We start from the raw sequence: 12,942 nt of genomic DNA on the forward strand, positions 1-12,942 counted from the left end.
CTGGAGGCAAGCTCGACTGCGACGGCTAGAATCCACTGGCACGTCACGGACAACCCGTTCGGCAGACGCGTGTGTGAAAGACTGGCCTAATTTTTATTAAACTGTGTGCATAGTCTTTGCAAAACCAAGCCAAACAGACCATCCAGTCGTGATAACTAGGTTTACAAGAGTTAAACCTCAGTAAATTTTTTGAAAGACGGTGACCAACGCTAACGCTTTCCATTCCGCGTCGTAGTTTTGTTAAGTCGCCAGCCCTCCCATTACCTGCAACTGCGTTTCCGTTGTTCGTACGGAGACATTCCTAATGGCATTGCCGGGAATTTGTGCCATTTTTCTGCCTGTCCGTATAGAGGCTTGGTTAAGCTGTCCTCTTCGTCACGTTAGGGCGAGAAACTTGTTTAATTAAACCACATTAACATAAAATATATCTCTTTTAATTTTGTTGCCCCGGGCGATCTAATTCCTCGCTCGATTTCCCTGCGATGCTTCATAGGCTTCGTCGCCTTTCTGCTCTCGCACTTGCGGCCAGGCCAGGTTCCTCTTCAGCACCTGCAGAAGGTGTGCACCTAGGGAGGTGCTATTCGCATGGAGTGGCAGTGTCTAGCTAACCAGACCCATCCACTCTGATTAGCAATCGGAGACGAGCTAACTCCATTCCTATTTTTCAATTACATTTTTATAGCTTGATGATGCGACCGACTTGTGATAGCGCTGAAATGCAGAATAATAATGCGCTAGAAGTACACCATGAGGTGATCCTATTACAAAAACTTTGGAGCACGCTTTAGCTTCGCCTTTAAGAGTGGAACGCGACAGCGTTCAAAGACCCATTACTGCTTTTCATACTTCCCGGCAACTGCAAATTATGTAACCGTAACGTTTACCGGGAAACGCTTACTGGGAACACTATGCGCGAAGGCGAGCTTCCTGATAGAAACGCGGCCTCTTACGTGGGTGGGTATGTTATTGTTTCGCATTTTTAATATTTCAGACTGAGAAGAGCTAACACAAAGGACATACGTTGTCGGTATTTTTGTCCATTAAATTAATTTGAAATGAAAGACAAGGTATGAGTAACTTTGGTGGTAGAGAAGTGTTTGGGTGTGCGTGGTTCGAAATTTGGAGCGAAATTCTTTTTGCCGAGGCGACGTCCGACGCTGGGCGCCTACGCGTCACGCCGGATCGTCAGCGACACGGGCTCCTTAACGTGGTTTCGCGTTAAAATCCGTATTCATATCTACCTTAACGCGCCCCTAAATGTGTTTTCCATCTCGCTTTCTCGAAAGTGTGGCCACAGTAGCAGACCCAGCGAAATGCATGGGCATTTCAGTGGCGTGAATACAATGGTCACATTTCATCAGTACCTGCGTGCATTCGCTCTAGAAGCGATAACCACTTTGAGCACGCCAAAAATAAGCAATATTAATCACTCACTAAGCATCGTAGCAACGCCACTTAAGAGCGAGCTACCCGAAAACCGAGCTGAGTCGGGCTCGCAGACGATATTCAATTGCCATTTATTGCTATTTCAAAGCATGACTTCATATATGGCGTGCCGACGTCTACAACTACACTTATTGTGAATTTCTATCGCTTTGAATGTGGCTATTCGAGCAAACATACCCGTTCTTTTACACCGAGAGTGTGTCCAGCGGTGCACAACATTTGTCGTATGTGAAAGAGAATTGCTGCCGGCTCCGAGTAACAAAGGAAAATTAGGGCCATTTCTGTTGCTCTCAGCGAGATTGGGCATGCAGTTTCGATGCTAGCACAAATCTGGCAGACCGGTGCCTCCGGGCCAGTGTTCTCAACTTGCAGCGCGAAGCGCTGATAGTTCTTGCTCCGACACGCAGCCTGGGCATGCAGTGCCAGAAGCCTACGCGCTGATGTGAAGAGAGGCGTTTGTATATTGTAGGCTACTGTGATTGAAGTGGCAAATGGTTATTTTTGTACAATCTCGAAACAAAGGACAGTGATGAAATTTCCCCCTCAACCTAAGGAATTTGAAATATAAATTTCTGCAGGCAAGGTGACGGTGTCCATGTTTTGGGACCAAAAAGGGATGACAGCTCGACAAGGATTTGCCAGTCAAACTTATCAGGAACAGACGCCACTAGACCTGAAGTTGCCATGTGTGCATAAATTTATCCACAGCTTGAAGAACGTGCCTAGTAGATATGGTGTCCCATTTTTTTACATACCTGTGGATTTAGCACAATTGTATTCTTCTACCACGAGCCAAGGCTGTATGAAAACTTATGCAACCATATTGTGCATTGTTCTGTGTAACATTGTCCTTGTGGTGGTCTGTGAGATACCTACCAGCTGTCGCAAATTCGATGTAAGCCAAACGGGCCAATGCTTAAATGACTATTTGGAGGAGCATTCAAACAATTGAATTGAACCAGATGGTGCAGCGCACATTGAAAGGCCTGCTCACATGAGCCATCTCTTTTCAGCTTATGATCCTGGGCAGAAGTCACTACAAAACAACACATGAGCTCATGAAGGCATATTTGATCAGCAAGGTCCTGCGTATGCTAACACTTCAACTATAATATTGTTACGTGTAGCTGAAGCCTAATGATATATACACTCTATCTACAGGGACGCTAACGGAAGGCCGAAATGGCGACGCTATATCAAGCGGGCCCACGTCGTCTTCCTCCTCCTCAGTGCAGCCACACTGTGGCGGCTGTTCCGTAGCATCATCCCCGGCAGTAGAAGCACCGTCCCGGTGCTTAATCTGCACATCCGCGGTTAAAGGAGTGTGGTATGGCTTTAGTCTCGCCACGTGAACGATGTCACTTGCAGCCGACAATGACGCTGAGAGGTCGGCGGGGTTGACTTCATACGTGACATCTGTCACTTGTCGCACCACACGGTATGGGCCAGTGTAGCGCGACAGCAGCTTTTCGGAAAGGCCCACACGTCGAATGGGTGACCAGAGAAGCACCAGAGAACCCGGAGTCAAGTGCACGTCGCGATGGTGGCAATCATAGAGGCGTCTCTGATGCTCCAGTGAAGCCTCGAGACGGGTGCGGGCGAGCTGGCGCGCGTGGTCGGTGTGTGCGATGGCGTCGCGGGCGTATTCAGTGGCTGAACGCTTTGCCGAGGGCAACAAAGTGTCTAAGGGCAACACGGGTTCTCGGCCATATAGAATATAGAATGGTGAATAGCCGGCGGTTTCGTGACGCGATGAATTATACGCGAACGTCACATATGGTAAGTGAAGATCCCAGTCGTGGTGGTCGGTCGCGACGTACTTCTAAAGCATGTCGGTGATGGTTCGGTTGAGGCGCTAGGTGAGGCCGTTGGTCTGTGGGCGGTAGGACGTGCTGAACTTGTGCTTCGTCGAGCAGGAGCGGAGGGTGTCCTCGGCGACTGCCGACAGAAAGCTGCGGCCACGGTCAGTGAGTAATTGGCGCGGAGCACCGTGCACTAAAATTATGTCATTGAGCAGAAAGTCAGCAACGTCAGTAGCACAACTAGTCGGGAGGGCTCTGGTGATTGCGCACCGCGTAGCATAATCAGTAACGATGGCGACCCATTTATTTCCGCAGCCGGAGAGAGGAAATGGTCCAAGCAGGTCTAGGCCAACACGGAGAAATGGTTCCGGTGGGATGTCGATCGGCTGGAGACATCTAGCTGGAGGTGTGGAGGGCTTCTTCCGGCGCTGACAGGGCTCGCAAGCGGCAACGTAGTGCCGCACGGAGCGGGCGAGAACCGGCCAAAAGAATCGACGTCGTACACGGTCGTATGTGCGCGAGGCGCCCAAGTGTCCAACCAAGGGAGCGCCGTAAAGTTGTTGGAGGACAGTCGAACGCAGGTGCGATGGAATTACGAGTAGAAGGTCAAGGCCGTGTGGATCGAGATTGCGGCGGTATTATGCCCCTTCTTTAAAAAGAAACATCCGGAGAGAGGAGTCGCCAGGCGTTGACTCCAGATGGCCGATGAGGGCTCGTAATGAAGGATCGCGGCGTTGCTCGTTGCCGATTTCAAGCAACTTAGACACAGGGAAAACGCAAGCGATGGCGTCCACATCAGTTGGTTCGTCGACGGGGTAGCGGGACAAACAATCGGCATCCTGGTGCAAGCGTCCCGTCTTATATACCACGGAGGAGGTATATTCTTGCAGGCGTAACGCCCAGCGAGCGAGTCGTCCCGTGGGGTCCTTAAGCGAGGATAGCCAGCAGAGCGCGTGGTGATCAGTGATAACACAGAAGGGGCGTCCGTACAAGTATGGACGAAACTTCGCAACAGCCCACACAAGAGCGAGGCACTCGCGCTCTGTGATTGAATAATTGCGCTCGGCGGGTGATAGAAGTCGGCTGGCATAGGCTATAACACGATCATGTCCACGCTGGCTTTGTGCTAACACTGCTCCTATGCCATGACCACTGGCATCAGTTAGCGATATATTCCCCATATGTGTACTTATTTAAGGCCGATTTGGAGAATTACTAGACAATCTAGCAGTGTCACAACATCCGCGTCTTGCGCGTGCACAAAAATCGCACTTATATTCTAACCTTTGAATGATTAATTAAGTTGGTCCAGCTAAACAATGTTTAGCGGACTTCATAAACTTGTCCAAGAGCAAGTCCTATTGAATCTCGAAAATGTGCATGACAGGCCTGCTTATTGCCAATAGAAGTTAAGTCACTGCGCGGAATCCTGTTTCAACAAAATCACAAGTGGTTGAAAATTCACTGATAAAGATCGGAGAAAAGAGAGGTTATGGAGGCAGAAATGGTCACCTGATCGCCCAGATATATTTCCTAATGCAATGCCACAAAAGTTTTTGTTAGACAAGATGATCAGGGCAAGGCTCAAGACATCTGTGTTTCATTGTGCTGATCAAGGGATTACCAAAACGAGCCTTGTGAAGTGCAGCAAGGTGAAGCAAGATTGATACAATGGGAACTTGACGTTTGCTTGAGTGGCATTAGCCTGCAATCATACAACACTCATATTTGCAAACATCTTAGATATACAACCTAATGTAGGTTCCTGCAATGAACCTACGTCGTGTTCGCTTACAAGATGCTCGGAACCTTTGAGCAAATATATTACGTTGCATAGCACTTTCAATAGAAGGAATGTTAAATACACTTCTGCTTGTTCTGGTTACATTATTAACAAAGATCAGCTTGATAAAGTTTTTTCATACAAATATGTTGGTGTTCACATAACAAGTAACTTCTCATGCAAATTGCGCATTGACCTCATCATCATCCTCATCATTATCATCTGCCTGGTTACGCCCACTGCAGGGCAAAGGCCTCGCCCATACTTCTACAAATACTCCGGTCATGTACTAATTGTGGCCATGTTGTCCCTTCAAACTTCTTAACCTCATTCACCCACATGACTTCCTGCCGCCCACTGCTACGCTTCCCTTCCCTTGGAATCCAGTCCGTAACTCTTAATGACCATCGGTTATCTTCCCGCCTCATTACATGTCCTGCCCATGCCCATTTTTTTTCTTGATTTCAACTAAGATGTCATTAACTCGCGTTTGTTCCCTCACCCAATCTGCTCTTTTCTTATCCATTAACGTTACACCCGTCATTCTTCTTTCCATAGCTCGTTGCGTCGTCCTCACCACCGCCAACGCAAATCGTAGTTTCGGATACTTTCATTGCAATTCCACTCATGCCCCTTTACATCTAACACTGTTATTTTACCAAATCTAGTGAGGCCTAAACTTCAATGTGCGTCGGGAGTATGGGGTCCAGCTCAACACACCCGAATCGGCCTCATTCAAGCCGTACAAAACCTTTCCGCTTGTTCCATTACCTCCAACAATCATCCCACAGCTAGCGTTTCCCTAATGGAATTGAATCTTAGACTGTCAGATCTCCTTCTCCGGCGAAAAATTTCTCGCCTGGCCTTGTTTTATAATATCTTCTTGCCCATCAGTAAAAAGCAAACTTCTTCACCTGTTTAAGGTCGCCATCCACTATTGTCGCACTAATGTTTTCTTCGACTCATTTCTGCCAAGAAGTTGCAGCGAGTGCAACCGCTTTCCCCCTTCCATTGCCTCAGCCTGGACGTGCGATCTTTCAAATCAACCCTTATTGGCTACCTGATGTAATAGCACCCCTACATTTCTTTAAAAACTTGCACTCTGTACTTCTGCTTTTATTTTTGCATTGTACCGACCCCCTGTCTAACGCCCTTCCTGGGCTTGAGGGCACTGAAATAAATAAATAAATAGCAGCTTAGCAAACCAGCTGGAGTATATTTAAGAAAATTTCTTGGGCTTCAAGACAGCCAAGCTGTTACAGCAAAATTGAGCTCGAGTAGAACTATCAGCTGCTGGGCAATGTTCCTTAATATTTGTATTCATGGTTTACGTTTGAATTACTCAACATGTGCCTTTTGAACAATAGCAAGCTGGTGTTCAAGCAAGTCGCGATTCACCAGCCACCAAATTCCAAGATAAACAGGGAAACAGCACTACGTGCAAGATGAGAAACAGAAGAGGTAAACGCTACATCCCGTACGATAAAAAATTTGCAACAGCTAACTTACTCGCGCATTATCTGCAACAGGAAGTTTCACGCAGGAGGGAACAATTTTTTTTGCGATCGATGCCCTACACTAGACGACAACTGCAGCAACAAGCGGTTAGAACGAGTTTGAACCTTTCGACCGTAAGAGACCAAAGTGTTGCCAAGCTGAGAGCACACATTTGCCCATGCACAACAGGAAATTCAACAAGCAAAAGCAGCAACACTGAAAAACGTAACAGGAGCTGAACGAGACCACACTACCAACCATAAACGCGCTGAAATTAAGGCATAAGGAAACGAGCTGCTCCAGCGTTGCGCCCAACTGTGGCTCGCCATCGCAAGCTCGAACGTCATTCACTTCTTCCCTCGCAACTAACTAGAAAAACATTCTTGCCAACAATACATACGTTAAAGTGGGGCAAATAAGAAACCGTTAAATTATGTTTTAACTAAGCTCAAAACCTCAAGCAGCTCCAGGAGCACACAGAGCGCTATAAACCGGAATGCGCCATGCTTGTTTAAGAGCGTCAGAATAAGATGGTCACAACTGTGACGTCAATCACAATTTTCAAGGGGAGTACTGTAGCGCGATTAAAAGACGGGACGAAAGAAGACACATAGGGAGACACACAGCGCTGTGTGTGTCCCTTTGTGTCTTCTTTTGTCCCGTCTTTTAATCGCGCTACCGTACTCCCCTCTAAGATGCATTACCAACAAGCCCTCATTGCAACCCTCGTCAATCAGAAGTAGCCATTTGGCTTGGCATTTCAATTCTACCACGTGAGCGTGCCCAATTACCACAATTGAAGTCACAGCGCTGGATTGACAGGGACATGAAAAACGACAGGACATGCGCTAACTGTCAACTTATCTTATTTTCGAAAAGCATGGTACTTCCCTTACAAAAATGACTTTAGACTGTCTATGGAAAGTCTATAGACTTTTTTATAGAGGACCTTACCTTTCTATAGATTAGGACTTTTGTTGATACAAAGTCTATAGACTGTCTCTAGACGAAAGTCGATAACGTTTATATTTCTTTTTATCTATTCGCAGTCTATAGTCGATCTATAGAAAAAAGTCGATATTGTGTTTGTTTCTTTTTTGTCTACTTCCCCTCTGTAGACGACCTATAGACAAAAGTCGATACAGCCTCTATTTTTTCTCTGTTATTTGTCTATAGACTCTCTATAGACGAAAGTCGTTAAGATTTCTATTTATTTTTGTCCATTCGCAGTCTATAGACGGTCTATAAAGAAAGTCGGTAAGGTGTTTGTTTCTTTTTTTCTCAACATCCCTTCTGTAGACTACCTATAGACAAAAGTCGATACAAGTACTATTTTTTTCTCTATTATTTATCTATCCACTTTCTATAGGCGAAAGTCCATAATATTTCTATTTCTTTTTGCCCATTCGCAGTCTATTGACGGCCTATAGAAAAAAGTTGATAAGGTGTTTGTTTCTTTTTTGTCTACTTCCTCTCTATGGACTACCTATAGACGAAAGTCGATACAGCCTCTATTTATTTTTCTCTTATTTGTCTATAGACTTTCTATAGACGAAAGTCGATAAGATTTCTATTTCTTTTTGTCTATTCGCAGTCTATAGACAGTCTATAGAAAATAGTCGACAAAGTGTTTGCTTCTTTTTTGCCTACTTCCCCACAACAGACACCTATAGACGAAAGTCGATACAGCCTCTATTTATTTGTCTCTGCTATTTGTCTATGGACTTTCTATAGACGAAAATCAATAAGATTTCTATTTCTTTTTGTCTATTCGCAGTCTATAGACGCTCCATAGAAAAAAGTCGATACAGTCTATTTATTGGTGTTCATCCTTCGTCTTTTGACTACCTATAGACGAGAGTCGATAAGATTGTATATTTCTTGTCTATTCCCATGCTACCTCGTTCTTCACAAACACGCACCTGCACACATTCACGTACACCGCACCCACCCATATATATATATATATATATATATATATATATATATATACGCAGGAAAGAGACGACGAACTTTTTGGGAGACTTCTTTTTCTTACTTAACGTTTTCGGCTGGTGGACCAGCCTTCGTCAGAGTACAGTACTCTGTACTGTACAGTACTCTACTGTACTGTACAGTACTGTACAGTACTGTACAGTACTGTACTGTACTGTACTGTACAGTACTGTGCAGTACTGTGCAGTACAGTACTGTACTCTGTACAGTACTCTGTCTGTACTCTGTACTCTGACGAAGGCTGGTCCACCAGCCGAAAACGTTAAGTAAGAAAAAGAAGTCTCCCAAAAAGTTCGTCGTCTCTTTCCTGCGTATTTTACGTCGGGTCCTGCGTGCTGAACTTTGAAGAAAACCCCTATATATATATATATATATATATATATATATATATATATATATATATATATATATATATATATATATATTGCTGCGCGACCGGCGGCTCGAGTCACATTGCGTGTAATCGCGGGCTTCTTCACGCTCGGACAAACACTTCTATGGAGCTCGTATTGAGCAACAGCAAGGTGTATCGGGAGTTAGTAATGTTGCTCTACAATTTTATCATTGAGAATATTCATCTACAAACATAATTGAGAAATTAATTAATACTAATTATCTAATGAGGGGAATGCAAAAAAATTATCTGAGTATCTCCAAGCGACGGCAAACAACATTACCTTGGTTCTCTCCAGCTACGTAGCATTTGCATATGTTAAAGTCTGGTTCCAATTAAGTGACACATCTCGTATACTTCGTTGCAATTCGAATTATTCTCCACAGTTTCCTATATCACCGCCGATAGGATGGGACGTCACCAAAGGTCATGTTAACTTGTGCGAACAGCCCTATACCGATTATGGTAAGGCGTGAGATGAAGTAGAAAACAGCCGATACAGTAAAATTTTTATTGCTTCAGGTTTACATGCTGTCTAGAGATTTAGAATAGACAAAAATCCTTAATCTGGGCCCAACCCGTGTACGCTGTAACCAAGCGCAGGTACCGGTGGATAATACGGAGCTGCGTTTGATATAAGCCACTGAAGTTGTATACTGCTGAGATTGCTGTAGAGCCTATTTGTAGACTTTAGTATGCACATAATGTATACCTCCGCATTTGTTGACCACATGATATGATCTACGTAGTCGCTCTCGCCAATCCCAAGATAGTCTTCACAGTTGTCATAGCATGATTTTGCAGCAGTAGAATAAAGAAAGCAAAACGCCCATGCAATTGTGATAATAGGTGGTATGAACGCCAACCTTAGCTACAAGCGGATTCCAAACAGGCATCAAGCAAACAGCACAGAGACTCGTAAAGTTTGTAGCGGACAAAGTGGACTTCGTGAGTGTGCGATGAACCGATGTCGGGCATGTGGTGTGCGCGTTGTGTGTCGTCCGATTCTGAGATACCTCTCACATTGTCTTCATATCTCGGCTGCATCACTAACATCGCGCGGCTTTTTGATGACTGATATCCTGCACTATAAACTCATCAAAGTTTCACATTCACTTAAAATATGTGCCGAATTCTCTGAGCCCACCCAGTATTTCGCAGGCGGTATGACTGCGCGGCCACGCATAGGAGTACCTCATTGCCGTACTGATTTGATTGCTTTGACCTATCATTGGAGCGGAAAATTAGCACTAACGTACGTGCGGGCATCATATTTGGCGGTACGTTGGAAGATATGATACAAACGCGCTGTGTTACTCATCGTCGCTGGCGATAATGCAAGCGCCTGAAGGGCGCTGTAACGGCTTTTACAAACAGCGCATTGATCCATGTGGGCGTTCCAGTCTCATACGATAGCCCACAGCGTTTGTAATACAACCTCCAGCGCATTTCCTTGGTTCATGAAAAAAAGATGAAAAAAGGAAAGGAAAAGCAACCCGTTCCGGCGCGCATGGGCGCAGAGAGAGAGAGAGAGACTAAGAAACAAAAGAAAAAGAACAAAGGAATAAGCGCACAGAGCGCGCGCGCCCTGGCTCGCGGAGGATGGATGTTATGAGCGTCCCCTTTGGAACGGGCTGGTGGGTTGCGCCACCAAGCTCTTGCTACTATACTGCCTAATTTCCTACCTAGGTTAAACCGTGAAAAAAAAAACACTATGAACTACCGCGCCCACATTTTCTGATCCCCTATTGCGAACTGTGCTTTTGTGCGTCTCCGTCTTTTGTCGTTTCCCTACTTTTCTTCAACCCATCCTCCAATCGCCTCTTACTAATGTCTATTGCGGACGTGTTTGCTTTACCACTGCTCCCTCTGAACCCAAGGGCTTCAAGGAGGCCAGTGGTGCCTAAATCGACCGCTGGGTAGACGTCTTCATATTCTAATAAAACATGCTCCGTAGTTTTCCTAGCTTTACCGCAGCAGGCACATGCTTCTTCTTCCTTCTTACATCTCGCTTTATAGGTGCGTGTCCTAAGTCATCCCGTTCTCGCTTCGAAAAGCAATGAACTTCCCTTTGAGTTATCATAAATGGTTTCTTTCCTGATTTCGTGTTTTCCTCTTAAGTAGTTACTCATGGCAGGTTTCTTTTCCATTGCCGCCACCCATGAGATTAATTCAGCCTCTCTGACTTTCCGCTTGAACTTCTTTGTTGCTGTGTTGTCCACCCTACAGGCCGCATACTTGCTGGTAAGCTTCCTAGCTCTTTTCCTCCACTGTGAATCAATGTTTTTCCTGTAAAGGTACCTGAACACTCTCCCAGCCCATTTGCTTTCTTCCATATTCCTCAGCCGTTCTTCATACTCAATTTTAGTGCGAGCTTCCCTCACTTCAAAACTAGTCCAGCCCATATCACCCTGCACAGCTTAATTTGTAGTCTTCCCGTGAGCGCCCAATGCGAGGCGACGCACTGAGCTTTGGTTCCCATCGAGTCCAGAAACATTCGAGATGTCATTGCCACCTATCGCTACAGGCGTGAAATAGCCGCAACGATGGCATATGGCCTCTGAGATGCAAAGTTATCGCCGGCCAACTAAAATTGCAGAAAACGTGCGCTGTTTAGCGTACGCTATATTATAGCGTATAGCGTACGCTATAGTTTCGTACGCTAAACTAAAACTGCCTATTCTCTGCGCATGCTTGAAGCTTTAATTTGATTGCCTGCATTGCTAGCCTGTATATTACCGATGTAATGGTCAACGCTCTATACGAGTGAATTCTGTCTTTCTCCCCTATACCGTTATAAATTAAATTCATTCTACTTTGTCGCCAACTGTCTGGTATTCGTCTATCTTTTAAAGTTTTTTCCACTGCTTTCACCAGAGCTTCCTTACTTTTTGGTCCTAGTTCATTTATCATCCTAACGGGAACCTCGTCTAGTCCTGTGGCTGTGCGCTTAGGAATTTTCTCTTCCGCTTCAGTTCAGTTCAGTTCAGTTTAGGTTTATTGCCTTAAAGACCCCTTTGCTAGGGGTATTACACAAGGGGTGGGTACATTTGATAATGCAAACATAAACACAGGTACACAGGAAAATTTGTACATGGAAGCTACACTTTCGCAAGTGCGTAAAAACAGAAATAATAACGCGTGAAAAAGCAGGTTATTGACAAGGACACATTTTCGAGAAACGATGTCGGGCAAGTGAAAGCAGCTACGTGGTGGGGAAGGGCGTTCCAATCTGATGCTGTGCGGGAAAAGAGGGAAAAGTAGTTGTGCGGGAGCGTGGGCGTAAGACTTGTAATGGGTGCCCAGTTCGTAGCGATATGCGTGCGGGTGGTGTGATATATGGCTCGTGAAATAAGGAACTGTAAAAGAACTTATGAAAGAGGCAAAGACTGGCAGTAGTGCGGAACCCATGCTGTGCCGAATGAAAAATTGGTTCGCGTCCAAATGATTTATGATCAGGGAGTAGATGACGTGTTCCATGATTTTGCAAGAAAGGCTAGTTAGAGAGATGGGTCGATAATTTAGCGGTGTGTTCTTATTACCAGACATGTAGATGGGCAAGACCTTCCCCACCTTCCAGTCGTGAGGCATAGAACCTGTAGAAAGTGACTGCGAGAATATAAGACACAAAAATGATAAAGAAATATATTTTGTATTTTTTAGCAGTTTAGAGTTTATACCATCTATACCTGCTGAGGATGAAGGTTTAAGGTTTTCAATTATGCGCAAAACACCATCAGGATAGAACACGACGCTTGGCATGCTAGAAGCTGTGTTGCAGGGGACATTAGTCAATGGAACGTTATTATCATTAGAAAATACTGACGAAAATGTGTTGTTAAATATGAGTGCGCACTTAGTTTCAGGCATGATTTCACCCATATCATCAAGAAGAGTTAGAGTACGTGTGTTACTTGGGTTGATAACTTTCCGAAATTTCTTGGGGTTGTATGTTAACATTTTAGGTAAGTCATTATTAAAAGAAGAGCATTTGGCATCGCGGACAGCACTTAAGCATTCACCTC

Source organism: Dermacentor variabilis, chromosome 6, assembly GCF_050947875.1.
Source record: "Dermacentor variabilis isolate Ectoservices chromosome 6, ASM5094787v1, whole genome shotgun sequence".
Taxonomy (NCBI): domain Eukaryota; kingdom Metazoa; phylum Arthropoda; class Arachnida; order Ixodida; family Ixodidae; genus Dermacentor; species Dermacentor variabilis.